This window comes from Phalacrocorax aristotelis, chromosome 16 (assembly GCF_949628215.1).
Source record: "Phalacrocorax aristotelis chromosome 16, bGulAri2.1, whole genome shotgun sequence".
Taxonomy (NCBI): Eukaryota; Metazoa; Chordata; class Aves; order Suliformes; family Phalacrocoracidae; genus Phalacrocorax; species Phalacrocorax aristotelis.
The window spans coordinates 5,828,234-5,855,030 of record NC_134291.1 but is presented as its reverse complement, the minus strand read 5'-3'; the positions used below and the strand labels follow the sequence as shown (position 1 = coordinate 5,855,030).

The following is a 26,797-nucleotide window of genomic DNA, read 5'->3' as shown; positions in this document are numbered from 1 at the left end:
TCCACTTTTTTTTTTTTTTTCCAAATCATTGAAAAGATGCATTGGAGGGCAAGTGGTGCGTTTGGCTTGCATTTGCCTGGTGGGGAGGAGAAACTTCCATTGAATTCACATAAAGGCGTTTGCCTGTGTTAATGTAGAAGTGGAGAGATGGTAACTGTTGGTCCAGGGGTGATGGCCCTGGGAGGCCATGGTGGCTGTGGGTGAGCCCGTCGGTGTGTGATTGCCTGTTGGCGTGGGATTGCCGTCGCACACTGGGAGATGAGCGGCAAATTGCTACTTCACTGCAGCCTCACCCCTGAGGTGCAGCACCCACCGGGACCGGGCTGGGGCCCCTCAGAGGGGTGCTCTGTCCCCTTCCAGGCGGCTGCGGATCCGGCCCCGGGACAGCTCCCTGTGGGGCTCCAGGGCAGCCCTGAGCCCCTCACCATGGGGTTGGGGGTGTTGGCCCCTGCCTGGCCATGTGTCGGGGTTGGAGCCTACGCGTCCCCCCGCTCCACCTCCAGCTCCTTGGGGATTGATGGTGTCGTTAAAGCGTCAGGCTGGCCCAGGGCTGGCCCCACTGCGGGCCAGGATTTATGGTGGAATCTGCCTCGGCGAAGGTTTTATCGCAGCCGTTAAACTGCCGAGCGTGTGCTGGGGGGCCGGCAGTGCTGGGGGCGGCTGGGCAGAGATCGGCCTTGTTTACTGCCAGTGCAGTGAGAGCCTGCTCTTGCAATCATCGTTAATGATGGGGGTTGCTCTCCTGGGGACCCCTTGGATGGGGGGCAGTGCCAGGATCCCCCCCAAGCTGTGAGGGGTTGTGATGTGATGCTGCAGCTGCGCAGGGGCAGCCGTCCTAGTGCAGGCAGGAGGGGCCGAAGCTATGCTTGTTTGGCAGTGAAACCCAGGCCCGTGCCCATGGAGGGGTATCCAGAGCCGACTGAATGTGTCCGGCTCTGCCCCCGCCTGCCGGGGTCTGTGAGCTACCAGTGCTGCCTCCGGCTGGGACACCCACAGCTGGGGTGGGCACTGGGGCTGGGCTGGGCAGGGCAGTTACCCGCTGCTGGTGCCACTGCCAGTGTTGCTGGCACTGTGCTCTCAGCATCTTCTGCTGGTGGCTGATGGCCGGACAGGTGTGCTCAGCTGGTGGTGTGCCATTCCCTCCCATGGGCATCCATGTACCCCAGAGCTGGCTCCTTGATATTGCGCTGGCTGTCACCCGGGCTTTGTGCTCTCTCCCCCATAGCCCCCGGCAAGCACTGGAGCCCCAGGAGTTGGGAGGATGTGCCGAGGCAAAGAGCCTGTGCGGCATCTGCGAGGATGGCAGACGTTGGAGCCATGGAGGTGTACGCTGCCGTGGCCTGCCCATGCTGGCAGCAGCAGGCGCTGTGGGACTGTGCTCAGTGGGAGCCCAAGCCCTGACGCTGTGGGGCCAGCCCGTCCTGCAGTGGCAGCCCCAGCTAGGCTGTGGGGCATGAGGCTGCATTGTTGGGGTGCGAAGCGGAGCACCGTTTAGCGGCGTGCGTCCCCGGGGTCCAGCGTGTCACCCGAAGCCGTCCCAGCACAGGGGCTGGCCACGGTCTGCACAACCACCCCCGGAGTCTGTGGTGGCATGGGCCTGACCTCCTCCTGCTCCCTCTGTCACGGATCCGTCTGTTAAGAAATCGATCCCTTTGCCACCAGCCCCGTCTCCTTTTTCCTTTTAAATGGTGTCACTCTTCTATTTCCTGGCCTCTCTAATAGATTTTTATATAATCACTACAGTGCACTTTTAAAGAGCGATAGATCACGTTCATTGCTTTTCCCCGTGATTAATTTCCCATAATAGTCCTCTGTAACACCAAGGCAAAGAGAGGAGAGAGAAGAAAACCCCCACATTATCCACTTTGTGCCCAGAGTATAAATGAATTAGATTTAATTTTTGTTTAATTGTTTCCATAGCTCAGCCTCTGCTAACTTTGCAGGATAATTTATTTTGCAGTCTTGGGGAAAAGAAGGGAAGAAAGTCTCTGCAGCCGATCGGTCTGCCTGTGGATAGTGGTTAATTACAGCTGATAGCCTTATCTGCTTGTAATTACTGGAGTCGCGTTGGGCGTGCTCCTGCTGGCAGCTCCCCTTTGCACACCCCAGGTCGATCATGCATGAGCAGTGTGGGGTCTGAAGCCATGGGTGAGCTGGGAGTGGGCGAGCTGGGGTTGTGGGATGCTCTCATGTGTTTTGACATCCAAAAAGCGTGGGGACTCCAGCCAAGTAGCTGCTTGGCTTGGGAGGGGAGCGGCTGGGCAGCAGTGGGACCTGCGGCACAGGGCCAACTGCAGGGGAAGGGGCGCGTGTCCCGAGTGCTGGCACGGCTCTTCCCGGTAGTGGAAGCAGCTGTGACACCCCTGGTGCAGGATTCAGTGGCCAGGTGACACCACCAGCATGGGCAGAGCCGGAGGAGGAACCAGGAGGGAGGTGGGCAGTTGGGCTGTCTGGGTGTGGGGCTGCCATGGAGCAGTGCTGGATGCTGGGGGGGCTGCCGTGGAGCAGGGCTTCCCACTGCCTTGTCCTGCGAGCAGCCCCGGTGGGAGGGGAGGGGCGTGCTCCCATGGGACACCCTGGCTGCACAGGACACCCTGGCTCCACAGCTCTGCAGACCCCAGGGTGAGGACAGGCCAGTGACTTGCATCCTGGGATGACAAGTAGCCAAGGTGAGGGGGAGTTTACTCTGGCAGCTGAACTCTTTGGAATAGCTCATTAAGGGGAATGTTTCGTGGGGAAGGTGTGAACTCCCTGTGCCATGGCCCTAGCAGCGCGGGCTCTCCTGGCTTGGCTGAGCCTCGAGCATCCTGCCCCAGCCAGGTTAGAGCCAGACCCCAGGGAAACAGCCCCACAATCAGCACACGTGAGAACAGGCAGGGATCTGTCAGTGTCGCTTCCTGCCCATGTGTTGCTGCCTCTTGCACTGGGGAGCTGCTCTCGGTGTGTCTCCTCTCTGCTCTGCAGGTCTGAGCTGGTGCTCTTCTCTCCATGCACAGGGTCGTTGGCTTCCTGGGAATCATGTCCTACTTCCCCCTGCCTGGTGCCGGTGCCTGGGCAGGGGCCACACCAGCAGCGGGGAGAGGACGTTCTGGGAATCACTGCTCAGCATCCTCCCCTCTGATGGCCCCTGGCCACTGGAGCCCAGTCCCATCCTGGTCCTGCCCTGGGGGAGCGTGGGAAGAGCAGCGGGGACAGAGTCACTGCACATCCTCCTTGCCCAGCTCACCCATTAATCACGGACTGCGGGGCATTGGGCCCCTGCTTAAAATGCACTGACAGTTCCGAGGTGAGAGCAGGAGCTCGAGAGAGCCTCTGCTAATCTGCTCCCTCGGAGATGGGCTACCTTCGGCCTGTTAATCAGTTGCAGTAATTACAATCCCAACTTTACATGTGGAATGTTAATTAAAGGACGGGACGCAGGGACCTACAGCCTGGCAGCGAGTGGTGTGCTGGGCTGCAAGGGGTCAGGCTGGGCTGAAGGCTACGGGGGGTAACCCCTGCACCCCCAGGCTCCTCTGCTTCTCCTCCCTGCAGCTGGGGCAGGTGCTAAGCCACAGTGATGCTGGGCAGGGGACTGGCTGCCTGTGCTTGCTGGCGGTTGGCACTGCCTGCGCTTTGTGTTCCCTGGATGGTGTGGCTGCTGGGGTTTCTGCGCTGAGACTGCTGCTTGCCTCTACAATTAGTTTGCTGATGCAGACGGCAAGATTTGGTGAGGAAATAGGATATTGCAGATGGAGGTCCGCTGCCCTCCCTGCTGCCTGCCCTGGCTCTGTCCTCTCCATAACCCCCCCAGTTCCCCTGAGCCTCCCCTTCTCTGGACTGAGCACCCCATGTCCCTCTGTATCTGTGTCCTGTGCTCCAGCTTCCAACCATCACCATGGCCTTCTGGGGGGCCCAAAGCTGGACACAGGATCTAGACATGGCCTTGCGGGGGGCTATGGCAGGGCCGGATTGGGGGGCACGCTGCTGGCTCATCCCTCTGCCCCCGGCAGTGTACTCCTGCCTGGCTGGCTGTGGGTAGGTCTGCTCTGGCAACAGGGCTTGGCGTTTTCCTTCCTGAATTTCATGAGGTCCCCCTGAGCGATACCTGGACTTGATGCTGGGGAGGAGGTCCTTGCCCTCTGTCCTGCACTGGAACCCTTGCACTGCTCTTGCTGATAGCTTTAGCCCTTGGCAGGGCACTCACACTTGTGCTGAGAGCTGGCAGATGCTGGCATGTGGGCAGCTGAAGCCCAGGGTGCTGCCCGTCCTCGGGGCAGGCAGAGCCTCGGTCCCCTGCCCAGTCCCTGCCTCTGCAGAGCCCCGTGCCGTGATGCTTTGAGAAGCATCCGTCTGTCTGACACTGAGCCGCAGTTGTCCCTACCTGGTCCCTGAGGAATACACGGCGTGCTGTCAGCCTGCGGCCCCTCTGGCTGTGCTGCATTGGTGCCCTTGGCTGTGCTCGCCTGTCCTGGGGGCTGGGAAGCCCTGTGGTGCCGGGGCTTTGGAGGGGATTACGTGGGTCCCTGGGGTGGCTGAGAGCCCAGGTACGAGGCAAGAGGAGATCCTGGGCTGAGCCCCTGCTGAGCCTGGAGGTGGTGGATGCTCCTCGCTCATCTCCACAGTGTGGCCAGGCCTCATTAGGTACAAGTGTTTCATGGAGGAGGAAGCGGGGGGAGCCTTGCTGGCAGCCAGCGGAGGTGGGGATCAGCCCCTGCCACGTCCGGGGGAGTCATTAAAACCCCGGTCATCAGCAGCTGGGGAGCGGCACAGAGCAATCTGCTGGGGCGTTAGTGCCCTGGATTATTGCAGCGAGCAGCTGAAGGAGAGCAGAGAAGAGGCGTGAGCTGAGAGGAATGACAAAGAGGGGAAGGAGAGGAAGAAGCCCTGGAGGAGGAGGAGGAGGTGGGGGGGCGAGGCTGGATCAGTGCCGCAGGCAGTGCGGGGTGCTCCAGCAGCGATGCTTTGGTGTCCCAGCATCTGCCTGGTCCCCACTCCTTGAGCAGGGATCCAGTGTTGGCCCTGGGTGCCCCATCCCTTGGCAGCCTGCTCCCCTTGGTCCCTGGGGCTGTTGGGCTCCTTTCTTGTGTTGCTTTTGTTTTTCCCACGGAGTGGTGGAGCTGCCGGGTCATTCAGATCTCTCTGTCAGCTTTCCCATGGGGTCTTAACCAGGTTCACTAATGCTTTTCTGTCTTTTTGTCCATGGTCATCATAAATCTGGGGCTTGTCTTGTTGAGCTCTGGGCTGTTCCAGTCTTCAGATGATCCAGCCTCTCAAAATGAGGAATGCTTCTCCTGGCATTTCTATCTCCCTCCTATCACCCGCGGCATTGGAAAGGGCAGGGAGGAGGACACGTGCGCTGCGGCAGCTGGTTCCAAAGACAGCGCCAGGAGCTGCGTGGCGGCTGGGAGGGGTGGCAAGGTGCAGAGTTTTGTGTGGCGCCGGCACCAGTGCTTGGGCAAGTCCTGGGGGTGCCATCGTCCCGCTTGGCTGTCCCGCAGCCTTTGCTGCCAAGGAGCCTCGGCAGCATGAAAGTCGCACCAAGGTGAGGAAAAAGGGGCTGGTGCTTCCCAGAGCAGGGCACTGTGCCAGGCAGGCTGGCTTCCACCACCATGGCAGAGGTGGGCACCAGAGCCGGTGATGCACCTGTGTTTCGCCGGTGCCGCCAATTCGTGCTGTGTTGGGGCTGCAGCTGGCAGTTTAACTGGAAAAGCTGCCATAGCTCTTGGAGGAGCAGCACTGGTAATCAGCGTTGCTCCAGGAGGAGCCACGTTGAATATTCGCTCTCCAGGTTTGGGATCAAGGACGGTCCCTCAGGACCTTGCTGGCCTGGAGCAGCAGGACTGCAGCCCCAACTCAGGCTGCTGCAGGTGTGTGACAGAGTGCAAGCACGGTCGGAGCTGCCGGTGTGCTGGGGCTGAGCGCGGCAGCTCTCCCATGGGGTGGCTTGGGGGTCTGGAGTCCCCCTCAAGCCAGGATTAGGGATTCCCCAGTTCCCTGGTGCCTGGCCCCGCAGGGTTTCCAGCTGCTGATCGTGGGGCAGCTTTTCTAAAATATGGCCAGTGAGTGGCCAATGGTGAGGAAAGGGGTTTAAGATCCTTAAGGAGAGGAGGAGCAGGACAGATATAATGAACACATCCCTGGGTAGCCGAGGTTGTCACCTTGAGAGCCCAAGGTGTGTGTGCAGGCAGGGGCAGGGCAGGGAAGCAGGCAAAGCTCTGCAGACAGGCAAGCTGCTGGGGTCAGATCATGGGGACCTTGCGCAGCTCACAGGGGCTGGGTGCAGTCAGGCTGCATGGTAACCTGCCTCTGCTTGCGCTGAGGAGGGCAACACTGGCAGAGCTCAGGTCCTCCTGCCTCTCCCCACCAGGACAGTGGTGCGGTGCGGTCCCAGCCCTTGGCGTGGGACCGAGGGCTGGGAGGTCTCTGTGGGAGAGGGCGAAGTGGTGGGTTTGCTGGGGGGCTGGCTCAGGTCCTTGCTGCCCTTTTGGTTTCTCACCAGCCTCAGGTGTGGTCTCTCCCTCTTCCTTCTCCTTGCCCCGCTGGGCAGGTGGCATCACGGGCAGCAAAGCGGGGTGACGCTGCCCACAGCTCTCCTGGGGTGATGCCTGTCTAGAACCTGGCAGAGCCAAGACAGGTCTCTTATCTCTTGCATCTTGGATCCTCTGTGCAGTGGTGTTTTGGCCCTCTGGTACCTTCTGTCCTCTGCCAGAGGCCCTGGCACTGGTGCACTAGACTGGGTCTCCTTGCATAGCTTTGGGCACCATGTGTCTCCACTTGCCTTGTGCTGTGGAGCCCCTGGGCAGCCCCTGCTCTGAGCTCAGGAGGTGATGCTACAGGTTGGGCTCCATCTCTTTGCTCTGCTCTCAGCAGGAGATCCTGTGTGCGGTCTGAATTTGCAGACCTTAAAATTGCAGGAGCACCAATGTTGTCTTTTCAGTTTATTCAACCTTTTTTGCATTTGGCTTCAAATAGCCACTCCTGATGAGCTGCCTTGTGCGCTGGCAGCTTGCGGTGGAGGCCTGGAAGAGCTCATCGTGTGGACCACTGCTGTCCCATTACACTGTGCAGATCTGCTGATGCCGCTCCATTTGACCACTGCCAGCCTTGTGAAAAAGCCCCTTTTCCTCCCTTCTTGGAGCTCCTTGGATCTGTTCCGTGGTCTCTCTCTTCCTTGTTCCTCAGGTACCATTTTGCAGCCGTATTTCGGTCACATGGGAGGTGGCTGGTGGAGGTTGTAGTGCTGGTCGCAGAGCTTCTGTCAACATGGATCCTGCTTCAGATTACCTTTATTCTTCTGTGCTAGAAAGTGCTGGCATTTCTCCATGCAGCTACTTCCTCCTGGCAAAGCACCAGCTGGATCACCGGGAGAGACACATCGAGGCTTTCTCCGTGCTTCCTCTGCGTGCTCCCTGGCTGGTGCCTGGGTCCCTCTTGCGGGTGGTGGAAGCCTCCCACCACCTTCCTCAGTCTCCCATCCTCCGATGGGGCAGGCTGCCTGCAGAGGTCCTGCAGACATGCCTCCTCAGCGCTCTGAAAACCCTCCCTGCGCTGGGGATGGAGCTAGGGACCCACAGGCAGCTCATGAGGGGCATGGCCATCACCCTGCAGCACTCAGCTTTTTTTTTTTGTTCTCTGCCCTCCTACCCACCACCTACCCCAAGAGCTGCCCTTAACAGCTGTTTGGGCACTGTGCTGTGAAAACCAGCCTGGTGAGGGCTGGGAGGGTTTGGCTTCCACAGCCCATGAGAACCTGAGCTCTGCTGGGCTCCTTCTTGTGCAAATTCCTTGAAATTGCACCAGGTGATTGCCCCGGCAGGACCACGGGGCCACGGGTTGCAGGTACCCAGCTTGGGGAGAGCTGGGGGCCTCCTTCTGCCCACCTGGAGATGGACAGGAGAACCGAGACATGCTCCAGTCAGCCTCCCGCCGGAGCAGAGCCGAGTTGGGGAGCCAGCGGCCGGGCAGGCAGGACTGCCTTGTGCCCAGCTCTGGGCTTCGGGGCTGCAGCACGTGGGACTGGCACCACTGCTGGTCTCTCCCCCCTGGGTGGCGTGGGTGTGGCACGGCTCTCTCCCCAGTGGGCTGGTGCCGTGGGGTGGCCGGGGCAAGACCCGGTGCTACTGGTGTGTTATGCAGCAGAATGTGACCCTCTGTCCTGGGCAGTCTCTTTCTCCAGCAGTACCAGATGCTTTTGGTGCAGTTCAAGTTTTTCCATCTCATTCATTTTAGGGATTAATTAAAGTGTTTCTCCTCCCTCCCTTCCTCCCTCCCTCTTCCCCATTACATACAGCTGCACATGGATTTTAGGGTCATGCTTGTTTACATCAGTTACATTTACGTTAATGGGTGTTTGTTTTAGGAAAAGCAGCAGAAATCCCGTAAAAACAAATGTTCCTTGCGTCCCACAACTGCCACCGCTGCCCCGTTGGGGCAGAGGCTCCCGGGGTGGGTGCCCGGACAGCCCCTGCCCAGCTGCCCCTCACCACCGCAGTGGGTATGGAGAGCTCTGGTGTGGGCATGGGCAGCTTCCAGCATGCATCGGGTACCAGCTGTGAGGGCTCTTCCGATGGTGCGAAGAGCAGCACCCTGAGATGGGCGGCGGGGTTTCTGGGTTTTGACTCCTCGGTCCTGCGCCCCGGCAGCAGCAGGAGCAGCCACTGGGCAGCCGGGTCGGCCACGCATTTGCTGGGGATAAACCCCTGTCCTGGAGTGGGGCTGCTGCTAAACCCTGCCTGTGCTGGGGCGGGCAGTGGGTTTGTGCTCTTTCACCAGGAGGTTGGATGGGGGAGAGCATTTAAGAAGAAGAAAGAGAAAGGGGAGGGAGGAAGTCTAATTATTTTTTCAAATGGCTCTCAGCTGCTGGATGCCTTTAAAGTTCCCTTTGTGTCCCCGTGGGTCAGGCTGGGCAGAGCCTGGCCCGGAGCGGCACGGCGCCGGCTGCCTTTGTCGGCATGTCTGCGGTCTCGGTTATTAGCTGGGATACGGAGACCCAGAACCTCAGATCTTCTGTGCGGCTGGTGGGAGAAATAAGCAGAGCTGCCTTATCACGCTCATTTAACTGGTTAATACATCTTCAGAGCAAATAATGCAGTCTGTGGGTGAATTGCTTAACCAACCTCATTACTATTGTGCATTTAGCAGCTTGGAGGAAGATAATACCTTTCAGGTTTGACCCAATTTTAGTTTTTGTTGTCATAACCATGGAAAATCGACCTTCAGAGACCCTCAGCAGTGAGCCTGAATAGGAAGTGATTTACAGCAAAAGTGCTGTGCAGAATACTTAATGCACTTGTGCAGAAAAACAGGCTGCAACCGTTGTCTTGGCATCCCTGTCCCCCCGCAGCAGGTGCTGCCTGTGCTCGTGCCCGCCCTGGCTCCTGGGCACGCGTTGCCCGTGCTGCCCGAGCACGGTCCATGCGGGACGGGGTCCACGATGGCTCGGCGCTGCAGCTGCTTTGCCTCGCCTGCTCAGCACCGTGGTTCCCTTCCTGCAGGTGCCATGGGCGCTCCTCATGTGAGCTGGAGCAGGGCTGGCATGGGCACCTACTTACCTGAGTGTGGGCAAGCTTCTGGCCGTCACCGCCGGTGCTGGGGCCGCTCACTGTGGCTGATGTTGGGGGCTGTCACTGCTGCCTGTGTCAGGGGCAGGGTGCATCTGTGAAGCAGTTCTCAGGCTCCTTGGGAGCCGTGCCCCAGACCCGGGGGTTCCCAGGGAGGCGCAGGTACCCACAGCCCTGCATGGGCCCTTATTCCTACCGCTGGAGGTGCATGGTGAAGCATCCCAACTGCTCACAGCCACGGCACTGCCTCAGAGCATCAGGGGACAAATAAAGAGGTAGAGGGTGATGTTCCTAACTGCAAAACTCAAAACAAAATTGCAGGACTGTAGAGATGTGATGCCCTGGGGGGTTCTGCCCCACAGGCTGCCTTCCCAGCCAGTGAGGGGGGGCTAGGGGGTGGCTGACAGACCCCCTCCATCCCCTGCCCCAGTTGATGGCTCCTGTGGCATTTCCCAGGACTGTTTTCTCCGTCCTTTTGTTCAAGAAGGTTTCTCCTTCCACTCCTGTCTTTCACTTCTTTCCTGGCTCTTCTATCTAATAGCAATGCACCTTTAGTGCGGCGGGACTCTTTACTAAGTCTGTGATAACTCCCTGTTCTCTGGAGCTGGACTAGGAAAATGCAAATGCTATGAGCGGGATGCATCCTGCTCCCCAGGCGCCTCGAGTTGCCTCCCTGCTTCGCTCCTAATGAGCACTTTCCTTCTGGCTTGCTCAGCCCGAGCCTGCTCACAGCCTGCTCAGAGATTCTTGAGTGCTGTGGTGCACCTTGTGAGCAGCGGGCACCCCATGCGCCTCTCTTAGCGTGCGTGCTCTCAGCCTGGCCGCTCGAGCCTGCCGGTGCCCAGCTGCGGCACGCTGACAGACGGCCTGGCCTTGGCTGGACTTTCCTCTCCCTACTGCTGCTTGTGGGTGCTCGGAGCTGCCAGCCTGGTGCTTTTCTGCAAGTGCCCTTCGTCCGCCCGGTTTGCGCCGTGGGAGGCGGTGACAGCCCCGACGCCGCGCCGGCAGTGTTCCCACGGGTGAGATGTCACCTGCGCCTGGTGGGGGTGGTTCCCATCCTTTTGGTTTTGTCTGTGGCAGGCAGAGACTTTCCCAGCGCCGGCAGCGGGTGTGCGTGGGACCTTCCTCTTGCTCAGACAGGGAGGAGGGTGGCAGGGAGGTGATAAGCCTTCCTCCCCTTTCCCCGAGGCAGCTGTGAGTGTGGCTCTGCCACCCAAGCCGGGCTGCGCGCTGCTGCTGCTGTGTGTGGGTGGTCCCCGCAGCGCGGGATGCGGCTGACAGCGGAGCCCAGGGCTGGGGGAGCATTGGGAGCGGTTGATGCCTGCGGGGTGCTGGCTTCCCCCAACCCAGTGGTGGGCCACCAGCCTGACTCCAGCCCCCAGCACAGCCCCAGGGGCCGGAGGGCTCTGCCTGCTCCCACGGGGGTTTGTGGGCAGGAGCAGAGTCCTGCCAGCCAGGTGCTGCGGCCGGTGGGATCAGTGGTGCAGCGGGGATGCTGCAGCAGGGATATGCTCTTCTCCCTCCTCTCCCTAGAACAGTGCCGGAGCGGGGGCACAGAGCGGGCAGCTAATATTAGATTGCTTTAATTCTGTTGTTTTGCAGCTAAAGGAGAAGCTGCTCCCTCAGTGCAAGAGTTGAAACTCTTTAGCCTTCCTCTGTGTCACCTCTATGGCCATGGATATCTCCAGGTGTGACGTAAGTGAGACTCGGGGAAAAAACATCTTCTGTTCAGCATCAAAATCCTATTACCAAGTGCCGTGTTCTGCTGCACAGATATCAGGCTCGGCACAGATAAGTGGGAAATAGCTCCTGATCTGGGCTGGAGCAGGAGCTGTATCTCGGGCTGCACAGGCTCAGAGTGCTGCTTCAGTGCGTTTTCTGCTGAAAGAAAATTCCACTCTCCCCCTCCTTTGCAACCAAGGGAAAAATCACTGCAGGTATTCGCCTTCACAGCTCCCCCCGGGCTGTCCCCTCCAGCACTGTCCTGGCAAGGGGGATTTCTCCATCACCCCACTGCTACAGTGAAGTCCAACAGACAGCACTGGGCTGGGGCCAGGGCCAGGCATTCTCCTGGGATTGTGGGGGCAGCGGCAGGGGTTCAGCCTCACGAAAATGAGCAGGCGCAGCCCTGGTCCTGCACCCCCTCGCAGCAGCAGCCATCAGGCTGGCCCTGTGATTGCAGATGCAGTGGGCAGCTGCCCTTATCTTCCTGCCTCCTCCCAGGGGTGCTGCTGGCTTTGATAAAACCTCTTAGCCTTCCGGGGGTTGGCTTGTAGATCTAATCGCAATATTTTACTGCGTAGTAAAAGCCTGGTGTCTCCTGGGGGAGATGCCCTGTGGGGATCGGCAATCCACTTTCACACCCCTCCTGGGGCTGGACCGCTTTTGCTGCTGGGGGGGATGTCGCAGGAGCAGGGCTGACTGCCGGTGGTTGAGGGGTGCTGCTGGTCCCATGCTGCCGGTGGGGAATGCGCCAGCCCCATCTCCCTGCACACACATGGGGTGCTTTTGAAAATAGAAGGTGATGAAAAGATATTACTGTGTTCATCTTGTTTTAGGGCTGCTGTTGGGTTTTCCCTGTGTTTATCATGTCCTGCGCTTGCTGTATGTGCGTGGGATTTTTTTGGGTCTTGAGTAAACCCTGCAGTGCAAACATGGAAGCTGGAGCTAAATGAGTTCATGTTGGAAATAAGGTGTCATGGAGGAAACCCAGGGCTGCTGCCTCCAATGCTGCCCAGTGCTGGGATGGGATTTTGGGGGAGAGCGGTCTTGGTTGCTGAAGTCCCGGGGAAGAGATTTGAGAGCAAAGATGGGCTTGGGCAGGAGCTGCCATTTCAGGGATTTCTGGGTGAGGTTCTTTGCCCTGTGTGGTGCAGGAACTTGGAGGAGATGATCCTCGTGTTCTTCCCAGCCCTCACACCCAGCTCCCTTGGAGGCTTAAATACATCTTGTGCCTCAAGCACCTGCTTTGGGCCAGTTCCCCCAGAGATGCTGGGCTTGCTGGCTGCCTTTCCCAGGGGATTGTGGGGTGCCTGATGCTGGCTTGGTCAGTGTGGAGGTGCATGTCCCAGCTGCCCACTCCATTCTCCAGCTGGCTGGCAGTGTGTGGTGGGGGCTACATCGGGGGTAAGCAGTGGGGAGACATGTATGATTTAAAAGCCTCTCAGGAGCCAGGATGGCTGAATCCCTGCTGAACCGCCAGCTCTGCTGCAGTTCCTGGTAATGCACGAATAACCCAAAGTGGAGAGAAGAGGGGCTGTGACAGCAGCTGCCTTGGGGAGAGGACAGCAAAGGGGCTCCTGCACTGGGGGGATTGGGGGATCGGGCGGTGACAGATCAACATTAAATGGGACTGGGATGGAGGGATTAGGGAGCATGAAGTTGTGCTGAGCGGTGCTCTAGCTCTGCGTGCTAATCAGGAGCCTAATGAGCAGGACTAATCAGGTGGAAGGGGAATTCCAGCAAGTTTGGGGAGGCTGGGGAGTTTCTGTGCTGTTCACCGTTTCTCTGGAGGTTTTCTGTGGTGTCTCCCCAAACGCGGTGAGGGGTTCCCAACATGGGGATGGTGCCTGCTCCCAGCAGCATGCTTGGCGTGCCTGGATTTCATGGCAGAGCCCGGATTTCATGGCAGAGCCCAACGGCTGCACCCCAGAGCCAGATGACTGCAGGCGCTGGTCCCAGTGTGCACTCCAGCCTGCTCCTGGGGCCAGGGCATGGGTGCTACCAGAGGTGTCCATCCATGTTTGGCAGCCGGGGATGCTGGAGCCTGAAGAGCAGGAGATGGGTGTCACTGGTGGGGCTGCAGGAAGGGTGGCGATGTAGGTCCAAGGGCACCTGCTGACTGTCAAACTGTGGGCTGCATGCCTGCTTGCTCTCTGCACTGATGGAGGTGGCCTGAGGAACGTGCCCGCCTTGCAGCCCTGGCCATCTCCTCCCCCAGGAGGCCAGGCAGCTGCAGGGGCAGTTCTGTGCCATGTTTGGGACCCCTCTGCCCATATTCTTCCATGTCCTTCCCTGGCCAGCATCTGAGACCCTCTGTGGGCTGCCCATCAGCTGCTTACTGGCTCTCTCGCCCCTTCCCCAGGGCTGCAGTGCTCCTGCACTGTGGGAAGTGGCATCCCTGTCTGGGCACTGCACTGCTTTGTTTATTGGGATGCGGCTGGGATGGGTGTTTGGGGGATGCTGGTGGGTTCGCATGGCCCCAGCCAGCAGCCTCCCCAGGGACTGCTGCAGACCCAACCTGGGGCTGCTGGCTCCCATTCACTTTTCTTTTGGTTTTGGCTGATTTGAAAGCGGGAGGGTGATTCGTGAGCCACACCACTGCAGGCATTTTTTTCTTCCCTCTTCTCCTTGCTTTTTAATGAGCCAACCTTGGGGGACCTTGAGAGACGCTCCTGCAGCTTTGCTGTGACTTATCTCCCGGCCTCTGCCCCCTATTCTGCCAAGGGGATAAATCTCGGCTCCCGGCACAGAGCCAGCGTGCCGAGCCCATCCCGCCGCACGGTGCAGGCATCATAACTCATGGCGGGCGGGGGGGCTGCCTGGCGGAGGTCGCAGGGTGGACGTTGCCGCTCAGTGCTGTGATGGATGGGCTGCCCAGGGGGGAGAAGGGAAAAAAAATCCCATTACAATGGGGGACAAGCTGTTAAATTATCTCCCGTTCAACCTGGGTCGAGGAAAACCAAACCAGACCTGCTGAGAGTGATGTGGGACTGCAGGCAGCCTCTGAGAAGCCTTTGGGGGGCACTGGGTGGTTTGAGGGGTATTTTTCTCCCTTTGGAAGAAGCCATGGCCTTTTCTTGTCTCCATCCCATGTGCTCTGCAGAGGCCAGGGCTTGTGCTCCCCAGAGAGGCAGGAACATCAGTATCCTGCATCAGTGTGGAGACTGGGATATGGTCCAGCTGGGGACCCCTGAGCCGGGGTCCCACTGCGCACCCCTTGCAGCCATGCCCGGTTCCCGAGGGCCAGACACACTTCCCCGCCTTTGGAGGGCTTTGCCAGTGATCAGGGTCTTGCCTGCCAGGCTGCCTCTGTGCGTGTTGGGCAGCCGGGCCATGGTCCAACGCTGCTCCCCAGCCGTGAGATAATTGTGCTGTGAAAAGAGTGGGACAAGTGGCGTGTGAGTCCCTGGAAGCCGTGGTGTTCAGAGGCGCTGAGCTCTGCCGCGTCCTCCTCCGTTATTAGCAGCGATGCCTACACAGGGACGGGACTGGAGCCTCTCCCTCTCTCTTTCAGGCTGAGAAGCTGCTGCTGTGAGACCCCGACGGCTCTTCCCATCGGCTCTGAGGGGCGAACGCGAGCGTGAGCTCTCACCTGCGACCGCACCACGAAGTACCTGCTCTTGGCCTCCAGGTACGTCGCTCCCACCGAGCAGCCCAGGTGGGGGGGGGGCATGGAGACAGGTTTTGGTTGAGGATGAAGCTGCTGCTTCCTGTGGGCCGTGCCTGGGGCAGCAGCCCACGATTCAGCCTGTTGTGTGCTTTGCACCAGCACTGGGAACAGATCCTGTGCCGACCTGCAGTGGCAGAAGTGCCCGAGGTCCAGGCTCTCGTGACATGACCTGGCAAAGGGGAGCATCACAGGGAAAAGCCACAGCAGCTCCGGTTCTCGTGGGACAGGGGGTGAGGGGCATCTGGTCCTGCCCTGCGGGCTGGGTTCCCCGCTGCTCTGCAGGGATCAGTCCTGGCCATCAACTTTCTGCTTGCTGCAGGAGCGCGGGAGCCCTGGAGCACCCGGGACCTCAGTGGACCCCCTGCACGGGCAGGGGCGTGCATGAGCATGATGCACACACAGCCCTGTGCGTCGCAGCCCGGCCAGACCTGCCAAGACCCGGCTCTTGGCACAGACCGTGCCGCAAAAACCCACCACGGCTGTTTGCGTGGTTTCTGTTTGGTCTGGTTTGAACCTGTCCTTGTCAGTTCATGTTACATGGACTAAAAGCCCGCCTTGTGCTGACACCAGCCTGCACTGGGGGCTTGCACCAGCTTAACAAGTAGTTAAAATTTAAACATAGCGGAGGCAGCATGACTTTCTCCTCCAGACGAGCTATCGTCCCCATTTCTTCCCAGCGTTGCTAGTACCTGAGGGTGCAGTCAGCGCTTGGAGGGGCTGTGGTAGCACTGGCACAGCCACGCTTTCACTGCGATGGCCAGGGATGGGTGCTGCTTGGGGATGGGCCACGTACTGTCTGCCACTGCATGCATCTCCAGGTGTGCTGTCCCGCTGGCTGCCTCTCCTGGGAGGGACCCCCGGAGCCAGGACTGCTCTTCCCCCAGCTGGTGTGGGCTGAGGGGAGCGCCCGGGCAGGAGCAGGTGCTGGCGGAGCTGTGCATCGCTATCCGGCTTGGCCCACCCCAGGGGTCCTGGCGCTGGGGAGCTGCGCATCCCCGCCTTGCAGTGCTGCTCACCAAAAGCCAGCTCCTCGGCTTGGCCCTGGTCCCACGTGCATGCTCAGAAATCATCAAGCAGGGAGCGGGATTTTGAGAATCCTCGTCCCTCGGCTGGGGCAGAGGTCGTCCCGAGCGGGGGATTAGAGAAGCCTTGCCTCTGCGAAGAGGCTGTGCAGATGGATTTCCCCAGCTGCATTAATCAGTTTGAAGGCAGCAAAGGCAGCTGAGCTCTGTGTATCACCTTGAAGCTTTTTTTTTGTCTTTTAGAAAACTTTGGGTGGATGTTATTGCTCATGAAAGCAAGGGGCTGATCATGCTGGGAAGGAGCAGGCGTAGTGTGGGCTGGCACTATTATGCAAGCTTCCCACATGCCGCTCTGCCAGTGCACTCCGTTCCAGAACAACAGCACGCGCCTGCGTGCCAGCCCCGAGCCCACCCCCGGGTCTGCCGGAGCACCGCGGTCCCGCTCTGCCCACGTTGCCCTCGCCGTGGGCCCAGCCTGCGCTGCCTGTGCTGCGCTCCTGCCTCATGCAACCTGCTCCTGCAAAGAGATGTGAGCCCAGCGAGTGGGCAGGGATGGCCAGGCAAGGGGGATGCACAGTCCTGGCTGGCCTCTGCTGGAGGGGGAAGCACGGGGCTGCACCCCGCAGCACAGCGGGAAGAGGGGCCGTGCAGGGCTGCCGCACAACAGCATGATACATCAGAGCCGGCCCGTTACATTTGCCCTGTCCAGAGCAGGAGCATTGGGAGTTTCTCCTGGGACCTTGGGGTGTGCTGGGCCATGTACAGGTCTTGGGACTGGGGCTGTGCTGCTTTTTGTGGGGGTTCGGAGTCAGATTGTTAAGCCGGTGGTGATGCGTGTTGTGCCCCTGCATGGGGAGGGAGGTGTCCATCCCAGGGGAACACGCTTTCTCGGCTGGGCCGGCACAGCCGTTGCTGCCAGGACGCACTCTGGGTGCCCAGGCAGAGGTGGGCAGCCACCAGGCCTCTTCCCCAGCTGGATTTTCTCCCTGCTCTTTTCTCCTCTGCTCTTAAACCTCCTTTCCGTACAAGCCATCTTTCTTGATGGGGCCTTGTATGAAGGCTTTGGGTTGCCGGCCAGAACCTCAAACGAGGGTGCAGGTGCCGTGCAAGAGGCTCGCTGGGACAGCGGGGAGCAGCCTGGAGCATGGAGGAATGTGCCGATGCAGAACCCCTGCAATGATGCTCCTCGTCATCCCCAAACCCGCTGGAGCCCCCCGGGAGGATAGCGCTCCTTAAAGGAAGGCTTAAAGATGAGCAATGGAGAAACATCTGACAGGGGAGCCCTCGAGGCGCTTTTGTTCCAGCGAGTGGGAGTGCGAGATCCGCTCAGACATGAAAGGCTGCGCAGCTCCGTCCCCAAAGTCATGGCGAGGAGGAGGACGGGGGTGTGCGGCTGCATGGGGAGGTCATCCCGGGAATGACTGGCACCGGGATCCCCGCTCCCTCCCACCCCTCCGAGCAAGTAAATTAGGTCACACTTGAAAGTCAGTTTCTTGGCTGTGGATTTAATTTAGCTTTTCCAGGCTAGTTATCATATAATAAATTCCAAGAGATTTATAGAAAACATGCCCAGGGAGGCTTAGCCAGTGTGTAACAAGATTTGTGCCTATTTCCCGCTGCCGAGCAGCTCCAGCAAGCGCAATGCTGCCGGCAGACATGCAGGCAGGGGGGGCAGCCCCGGGAAGCTCCCTGGGCAGGTTGGACCTGAGGACTGGGCTGTCACCCCACAGCTCTCTGGGGTGTGGGGGGTCCCAAATGCAGACGTCCTCTGCCCCAGCTCCCCAGCAGCAGCAGCCGCTGCCGTAAATCACGCAGGAGCAGGTGCTTTCCCTGTGGCCGTTCATCACTTGTCTTTTCATGTCTGCTCGACGTGAGCAATGCCAAGTGGGAGCCTGTCCCGGTGGTACCCAGCACGGGAGCTGCAGGCAGGTGGGGGCAGGTGATGCAGGTGGCAGCGGTGGAGTGAGCTGGGTGCCAGAGGGGAGCGATGGCAGGGATCACGGAGCCATGGGTGCCTTTCTGCTCTCTGCAGGGGAAGTGTGCGGGAGATGGCTGCTGGGGAGGACCCTGCGTCCTCTCTCCCCTTGCTCCTGGGGTGCAGGTGGCTGTGAGACGAGCTAAAATCTGCAGCTCTTTGCTCTCCCTGCTACTGGAGGCAGGTTTCCCACCGCTCTGCAAAAGGCCGAGAAGGGAAAAGCGTGTGGGTTTGTAGTGATTTATGATACTTGCGGCACACCAGCAGCTAAGTGGCTGGGAGAGCGCCGGCTCGGCACAGAGGGCACTGCCAGCCATGCTCCCCACTCTGTCTCTTGCTGCTAACGCCGCCCAATTAGTGTCTTATTAGTCACTCCGCGTGTTAAAGCATTAAGAACAATTAAGGGTGAGAAGAGTTTCCAGATGTAGCGGCAAGCGCTGGAACTGGGAGCTGGCAGCTCTGCTGGCTGCTCCCATATGGAAAGGATCTCGTGCACAGTGGGGCTCGCTGTGGGACCACAAGGACCAGCCCGCAGGCACTGGGGCCAGCATGGGGTCCCGGGACCACTGAGGTGCAGGTACCCGCTGGGCACCCCCACTGTGGTGCAGCCCCAGGGGGCAGTGCCCGCCTCTGCCGTCCGCGCCACAGCTGGGGGCCTTGCAGAGGTGGGGTACAGCCACAGGGCTTTGGGGCTGAATGTGGAAAATAGCCACTGGGGTGCTCGGTGCTGGGGGGAACAGCTGGGCGCTGCTGCTACCCCCTCGGCAGAGGCGGCCGCACTGCCCTGAGCGGGGGGATGCGCTTCCGAGCACCGCTTGAGTGCCTTGGACATGCTCCCCGATATTAAGTTTGCAAATGAACTCAAGTCAAATATTTATTTATTGGCTGGGCTGGGTGTGAGTCAGAGTCCCTCTGCTCAGTGCCCAGCCGTCGCTGGCAGCCCCACGCTGTGCTGTGCCTTTCCTGGCGAGAAAACAGGGCTGGGAAAGTGCCTGGCTGCGAGCAGCTACGAAAGTGCATCTGGGACACAGCGTGTGGGGGACAACCACCTCGATAAAGATAGCACCCATGTTGTGACACTTTGAAGCGCAGGAGAAGTAGCACAAGCAGAGACGAATGTGACTTCAGAGCCCAAGTGCAAGTGACTTCAGCTCCCCATAAATAGTCCCTGGGCAGTGCTGGAGGGAGGGGGCCTGGAGCAGGCGGTTCCTGGGGGCTGTCGTGGCACTCCTGTGGCTGGTTCCCCCCGTGCAAGGTAGGTCTCACCCCCACCATTGCACCCCAGCCCATTGCATTGGAGGGGGCCACCAGCCAGGGGCTGGGGAGGCGGCAGTGGCCTCTGGCTGGCACAGGCGATGGGGCATGCGGCTGAGCGGGGCTGGCCAGGTGCCGTTTCCATACCGCTTGCCGGCCACACTCCTCCTCACTCGCCTGCTGCCTGGGCAGCGACCCACTGCCAGCTTGTTGGCTTGGGTAAATGTATTTTATCTTGGCAGCCTCGGTGTGTTTGCCTGCCCGGGGCGGTTGTATTTATAGCTGTGGCCTCCCTGCACTCCTCAGCACCAAACCCCTTGCCCTGCAGCTGGGCACTTTGGGAAGTTTTCCCATCTGCTCCTGGAGGCTTTGGGTGCCCTCGTGATATGAAGGATCTCTGCTCCCCGGTGTGGGAGGCTGCCCCAGCCTGGGCGCTGCCTGCCTGGGGCTGCCTCGCCGCTGAATGGGCAGGGGTCTCCCTGGGCAGGGATGCTGTCATCCCCCCCTTTACTCAGCTGGGGCTGAGTGAGCGTTGTGAGATGCTGGCATGCAGCTGGGGCAGCAGAGGGAAGGACAGTGGCCTTCAGCGTGTTGGAATAATTTCTCTCCTGCTCTCTCCAGGGCAAGGAGCGGTTCTTGGACAGATGGTGTTTTTGAGTGACCTTGTAGCTCTGAGTGGTTCCCCCGGCTGCTGAGTAATGGTGGGAGCTGCGGGGAGCGAGCAGCGGTGCTGCAACCTGCTCGCGCCGGTGGGAGTTTGTCACGGAGCCAGGGTTGGGGAGGGATGTGGGGTGAACCAGGGGATGAAGCCAAAGCCCAAAAACCATGACGTAATGGCTGCAAGGAAATTAAATGTGCACTGCAATTCCCCACTCCCCTCGGCCGTGGGACGAGCGCGGCATGTCTGGTGAGGCTCTTCTGACGCTCCTTTACAGCTCTTCCATCCCATGCCTCCGTCTCCTTTGCCTCAGCAGTGAGGTTGCTCCTCTTCCTCCTCTTTGGGAAGAGCCTGAGTTTTTCCCAAGAGCCGAGGCAGCGGTGTCTGCAGTCAGTGTGGCTGGGGCCAGGCGTGGGGGGGAAGCCCCCATGCCACTGCCGTGGTGGGTGCTGTGGGAGGGTGCGGCTGCCTGTGCTGAGCCCCCAGGAAGGGGGTGTGTGGCGGCATGCCGGGATGGAGGCTGGGTCATGCCCGCGAGGGCTGAGCCGCTTGGCGAGTGCACTGGTGCTGGTGGGCGTGTTGAGCCCGAAGGGCAGGGACGAACAGCGCTGTGCTCCCCCAGCGCTGGGGTGGGTCTGCAGCGGCGAGGTGAGCCCCCTGCTCTGCTCTGCCTTGGGATGGCCCCAACCCAGTAGATTAGGGTGGAGCATGAGGTGGGATGTACCTCCCTCTGTGAGAAGCAGGGCTTTCTGCTCCCTGGAAGCGTGGCACGGGGTTCACTGTCCCCCACCACCTCCGGTGTGGCGCGGGGCTGGGTCTGGCATCGCTACTCGGGACGCAGCCCCGGACACAGCAGGGTGAAAGTGAGCAGAGTGTGCCTGCCCTTGGGGCTGGGGCTGTTCAGCCGCTGCCTGCCCTGGTCCCCACTGTGGGAGGTCAGGCTCCACCCTGACTCACCGGCCCCCAAAATTGGCAGGAACGGTGTCCAAAGGTCCATGTCCACTGTGTTGGCACTGCCTCTGTGAGCCAGAAGCTGAGGATGGCTGAGAGTGTAGCAGGTAGAAAGGCTTTTGCAATATGAAGTTTGTCTCACAGCTACAATCTAGGACTTTAGCCCTAAGAGAAAAGGCCTAAGCGTGGGTGAAACAGCACTTGGAGCTTTGCCTTTGCCATCGAAGAAGAGTCACTCCTGGGTCAGCATTAGCACGCTCCTTTGACACCCTTGCAGCTGCCTACCAGCTACGTGAAGGCTGCAGCACCGAGAGGTGTCCTAAATTGAGGAAGGAACAAGGAGATCTTGGCACCAGCCTGGAGCATCATTTGCATTCCGGCGCAGCTCCCTGCTGCGAGGGAGGCGGGGGCCGCAGCAGCGCCTCGGGGTGAGGAGCATGGCCGGCACACTGGCTCTGGCTGACATAGCGTCCCTTGGGACCACTGCTGAGAGAGGTGTGTCTTGGGGATCACTGCACTCCAGGTTTCTTGTTTTCATGTTTCTCTGCTCAACTTTGTGTCGGAGTTTGCCATCCAAGATTTGTACCTCCGCTTCTTCAAAATGGGAATTGTCATCTCACTCCGGCAGCCGGTGCCCCGGTGCCTTCTCTTGCCTCCGAGGGAAGATGCTCCCAACACCATCCCAGCTCAGCCACTCTTTCGGCTGCCAGGGGTTTGGGCGAGGAGGGAGCTGCGCTGTGCGTCCCTTGGGTCTGGCAGGGACCGTCAGGAGGAGGCTGCCCGCAGACATACCGATGTGGGCTTCTCCGAACCTTTCCCTACAATTCCTGTAATGTGATCTGATAAACTGCAGTGGGGCTGTTTCTGTTCCGGCCTGTTCCTGTGATCTCTGGGGATGGAGAGCGCCTTACCTTCCCATAGGGTGCACCACAGGGACCAGCCAGGACTGGGCAGTTCCCAGCTGGATTTGACTAGTCCATCATGGTGACCTGTGGGGTGAGATGCTGCTGGCCTGGCTGGAAGAGCTGTGTGGAGCAGGCAGCCTCTCCGAGCTGGGATGTGGAAATGCAGCATGGCGAAGGGGAGCAGCGGAGGATACGCGGGGGTCTTGTGAGTCTGCAAGTGCAGCACGTCAGAGTGCGGGACCCAAAGCTGCTCTGGAGTCACCAGAGGGAGCGAGCTGGGAGCAGAGCGCTCCCGCTGCGGCTCTGGCGTGTCCAGGTGAGGTGGGAGCACTGCGTGGAAAAGAAGGGTGCGTGTACCCTGCAGCATCTGCAGAGGGGATGGGGACTGTCCTCCCCGGGGTGCCCTGTGCCGGTGGCAGTGCTCCCGGGCAGGAGAGCTGCCTGCGGAGGCAGAGGTGGCTGCGGTTGGAGGGCTCTGCCCCGGGAATGGGGCAGCATGGGAGGAGGGGACGGGCCCTGCCGGGTCCCCTGCCCCTCACGCTGCGGGTGCTGCTGGGGAAGGCTGGGTGCTCAGATGTGGTGCATCGCCCGCAGCCGCCGGTGCCAAGCTGCCTTGCAGCATCTGAGCAGCTCCAGTTACTTAACATGCAGCAAGTGTTGTACTCGGAGAAATTTAGACGTAATTTTTTTGTGCTTGCATGTAAATGTGGGTAGGTGCTGTCCTGATTGATGGCAATTAGCATTTTCTAACGGTAACAGATGTTCAGATTGCCAGGAGGCTGGTACCTAACGCCCACACTGCCATCTGTTCCACTGGGCACTGCCTGGGGAAGCGATACCAGCGCTGCAGACCTGCGAGTCCTTGGTGGGGTGTATTTAACAGTATTGTGCAAGGTGGTTTTTTTTTTTTTTTCTGGGGGAAAATAATAATAATAAAGACGTTTTCAGGTTTATAAATAGTACACTCTGTTTATTATGGGATGGAGACTTTCCATCTGATTAGCAGCCTGGATTTCTGCACGGAGTTAGGGAAGCAATCTGGACAGCGCATGGAGCAGGGGTGCCTGGCCTGCAGTTTTCCAGGGCCGCAGTGGGAAGGGGCTCTGGTGCTGCAGCGGCAGCAGCCGGGGGTGTCGAGGGGTGAACCTGCCGTTCTCTGCCCGCTCCCCACAGCGGGCGGTCACTGCTCTGCGGGCGAAAGGGCTGCTCAGCTGTGGGCCATCACTTGTCAGCTCTGGTAGGAGAAACAGTGAAACATCCAAGTACCATTTAAAAGGACTTTAAAGGCATGTTCTAGGAAGAGGCCCAGACCCCGGAGCCCGGTCCCTGCTGTCTGGGCAGTCCTAGCTGCAGCCCCTTTCCTCACCTGATCAAGCATCCATACAGTGCCTGTCCCTCCCTGTGCACAGAAACCTCCTTATTTCCTTCCTGCCTCCCTTTCTTTGCAGCCTTTTACACCCGTTTATACTTGTGCCGACATTGTCCTTTAGCTTGAACAGCTCCTCTCCCTCCCTGGTGCCTACTCCCTGCATATTTATAGAGAAGAAGCCTTGGCTGGGGTTGGATGAGCTCCTCTGTCCTTCTGTCCGCTCCCCGGAGCAGCTCTCCATCCCCTGGGCAGTCCTGCCTGGCTCCTCCATCCCAACCCATCTCACATGTGGTCATCCAGCAGTACGGATCCAGCCCCAGCAAAGCATCGCGCAGCAGTGTGGATGCTGCCTGCTTTCTCCTGGAAATCTCTTTGCCAGGCAGCCTAGAAACACACTTGCTTTTTTCACAGATGCAGGAGATGGTGACTCATAGTCAGCTTGTAACTGAGTAATATACCTAGATGTTTCTCTGTGTGTTTTTCCAGGTTAGAGCAGACATTCTTGCGTAGTCCTTATGTTCAGCATTTTGAACTTTGTGCTGTTCGGTTGCTCCAGTCTTGAGGTCTGCCAGCCCCCCTGGGCTGAAGCCTCTCCTGCACAGCAAATGCCTCCCCCGGCCCTTGCCAGCCCGTCTTGCTGGGGTGCTGCTGCTGGCCAAGCCGCTCGCCTTCCCCTTGTCTGAAGGAAGATACCAACTTATTCTGGCATGAGCTGCCTGTGGTAAGGCAATGTTACATCTTACCTGTTTGTCATGTATTTTCATCTTGTTTTTCACTGAGCTTCTGTTCTGCGTGTTGGGGAGGTCTGGGGGGTCTCTCCCTGCCCCGGCTCCTTTCTTGGCTCCGTGCTGCTCTTTTCCAGTGCTGTGGCCGATTGGAGCTTGACATGTCTGTGGTTGGGCTGTTGAGTTAGGCCAGTTCTGGTGGGTTTCTGAGATGGAGGTTTCCTCGTTCCTCTAATTTGAACTCATTGGATGGTTTGAGTTTTGCTCCTGCTTTGGAGCTTCAATTTCTGTTCCTCTGTTCTGTAAAGCAGCCTGCAGGCAGCAGTGTGTTAATCACCACCCCTCCTGAAAGCTGAAGCTAATTGTTCAATCAGTTTTCAGGCAGCACCTAGGTTAGTTTTATCTCTACTCATCCATGCTGTTTAGCAGCCTCACTTTTTTTTCTGTATTATCTTTTTATTTACATAACTAATACCTTTTACTATTTTGCCACAGCATCTCATTCAGCCCCCTGGCAATCCTTGCTCTGCCCCGTGCTGCCTGGCACACAAGGTTTTCTGTGCCACTGCTGCCTCCCCACATTCCTTGCAGGCTCCCTTCACATGGCTCAGGTCCTGCTGGCTGGGTTATTTATCCGCTCAGTTCTGGGTCTGTTCTCCGGGAGCTTTATTCCTCTTGCTGAGGACTTTATTTACTCCTCCTGCATTAAATAAAACTCTGCTGGCCTTACAGCTGAAGGCTGTGGCCTCTTAGGTCTTCTTGTCTTTACTCTTGGAACTAGCCCTAACATACAGATATATTTTTGTTCGCTAGTCTGTTGTTTAGACTGGCTCAACATGTGGCCATCCGAGCCAAGGCTGTTTTCTGCAGCCATTCGTCCTGTTCTGTGTCCGTGCCAGGCCCTTCACGTGGCAGGACACCCCACACCGTGCCTGGAGATGTCAGGCTGCCAGAGAGGTGCAGACCATGGCCTTTATTGTAAGCTGCAAACTGCCATAAAGGCATGAAAAGATTCCTGCTGGAAGTCATGCACCCGTCAGGGGAGATGCTAAAAGACAAATGGATGCAAAATGCTGAAAAAACTGAGATGTGGTTTGCAAAATGTTACTGTGTTGTTGCTGATTCCTCTCAGAAGGAGGAGTGAGTCCCAGGGGCAGGCAAGGCCAGTCTGGAGGAATTAGTGATTCCCCCAGAATCCCTTTGCTCATCCAGGAGAGGCTTCCTCAGCCAGGCCTGGGGCGTCCCGCTGGCACACGCAGAGGGGCTGATGCAAGATGCCAGGAGCGAGACCACACCATGGAGGTCCCCAAGTAAATGAAGGAGTTTGTTATTTCCTAGAGGACAGGTCAGCTTGAAAAGGTGCTCTGGGTACAACAGAATTCTGAGCTTTTTTCCCTTAAATTGTGCCCAACGACAGGACTTCCCTGGGCGATCTGGCAGGCAGGTGGGTGTGCGAGTGTGGCGTGGGGGCATCCAGAAGGCAATGTGAGGCTTTGGGGATCCGTCGGGGCTCAAGGTGCTGGGTGCCACGGCCAGGCAGAGGTGCTGGTCACCGGTGCAGGCAGGGGACAGCTTCCCCTGGCTCTTGCCTGTTCCCTGCTCACCTGTGAGTGACATTCCACATCGGTTCGTTTGGGTTTTGTCCTTTCTGGGAGAGCTCTCTGGTCCGTAGCACATCCCAGCTATTTCTGTCACCCTGCTGACCATCAGGCTCCCCTGTTCTGTTTGTTAGTTGCAGTACAGTAATTTGGGTGCTATTCCCTGGGGGAGGAGGTGGCTGCTGCCTACTCCTGGCTGCAGGGGGGAGCTGGGAGGCTCTCAGGAGTGCTTGGTTGTGTCCCCAACCGCACTGGGCTGGACCGGCTGCTCCATCCCCTGGTGCTTGCAGGGTCCTGCCAGCCAAGGCGTACCTGCGGTTTGCGATGCTCTTGCCGTGGTCTGGTGTAGCCAGGAGGGATATGCCACTGTCACCAGGAGCAGTCCCCGGGAGCTGCAGGTGCTAAACCTGTGCACGGGGCTCATCGCCAGACACCTGTGGGTGACCCATGGCATCCCCATGGTGCCAGCACAAGGGGAGTCCCGGTCCTGCCCTCACCTGCGGCCCGTGTGGGGCTGGGACGATGTAGCACTTTGACTGGCACAAAGTTGTTTCTATGACACATGATTAGCTCTTCCCTGGGCATCATTAACATTTCTCTAAAAAGACCCTGGCGTTCTGCCAGCTGCTTTGTAAGCTGCTTCAGAAGAGAGGAAATCAGCTTGTCTCCTTGGCAAACTGGGCCAGGGGATGGAAGTTTTCTGATGCAGCTCAGTGTCCAGGGCAGAAACCTGCTTACCCACGGGAGCGAGCGTTCCCCAGGCCCCACCGTGGATTTCCCAGCACGTGGCCATTACCTGGCTGTACCACTCAGCTGCCGGCAGCAAGAGGGGTGGTGATTAAATGACAAAAGGTGAATTATATAGAAAGTGCTTTCCTCCTCTCTGGAGAGCTCCCACGCTTTCTTCGAGGTTTGATTCTGAGGCATTTCTGGTTTTTTTTTCCCCCCCCTCTCCCCCTCCCAGTTTTCCTTTTAAAAACATGAGTCAATTTTAGTGTGCACAAAGGGGAATACAGGGACCCTGAGCTGGATGCTGCGAGCTGCGGAGCCGTGCTGCAATAAATCCTGTCCTTGGCACTCGGCTGCTCCAGCTCGGGGAGGCTTTGCTGGGCTCGGGGGCAGCAGGCGAGCCTGCTCCTCCCCTTCAGTGCCTGCAATTTCCCTTTGCTGTGCCCATCTGGGAGGAGCCTGTGCAGCGAGCTGAACCCCTCAGCCTTGCTGAGCCCTGGACCCCCCTTCTGGGTAGCCTCTGGTGGGGGAGGGAGATGGCGAGGGCATTGCTCGGAGCTGGGGCAGAGCTGTGGCCCCTGTTGCTGGTGTGGTGACGGGAGGCATGGCAGAGGCTCAGGTCCCTGGAAGAGTGTGGTGTCCTCTGCTGCCATGGCCTCCCATGGCATCTCCCTGCT

At 59.0% G+C, this 26,797-nt stretch overlaps 1 protein-coding gene across 10 annotated transcripts in view; it reads left to right on the top strand.

Annotated features, from left to right (window-relative positions):
• RBFOX3 (RNA binding fox-1 homolog 3) overlaps positions 1-26,797 on the top strand; it is a 191,045-nt gene that overhangs the window by 73,419 nt on the left and 90,829 nt on the right. For 7 of the 10 annotated variants that reach the window (XM_075110942.1, XM_075110939.1, XM_075110935.1 and 4 more), the window contains exon 2: positions 14,779-14,895. The gene's annotated coding sequence lies outside the window, so the exon portion shown is untranslated. Of the gene's footprint in view, positions 1-11,144; positions 11,238-14,778; positions 14,896-23,587; positions 23,790-26,797 lie in introns of those variants that run through there. The other 3 variants (XM_075110943.1, XM_075110938.1, XM_075110936.1) reach the window with 2 other exon arrangements.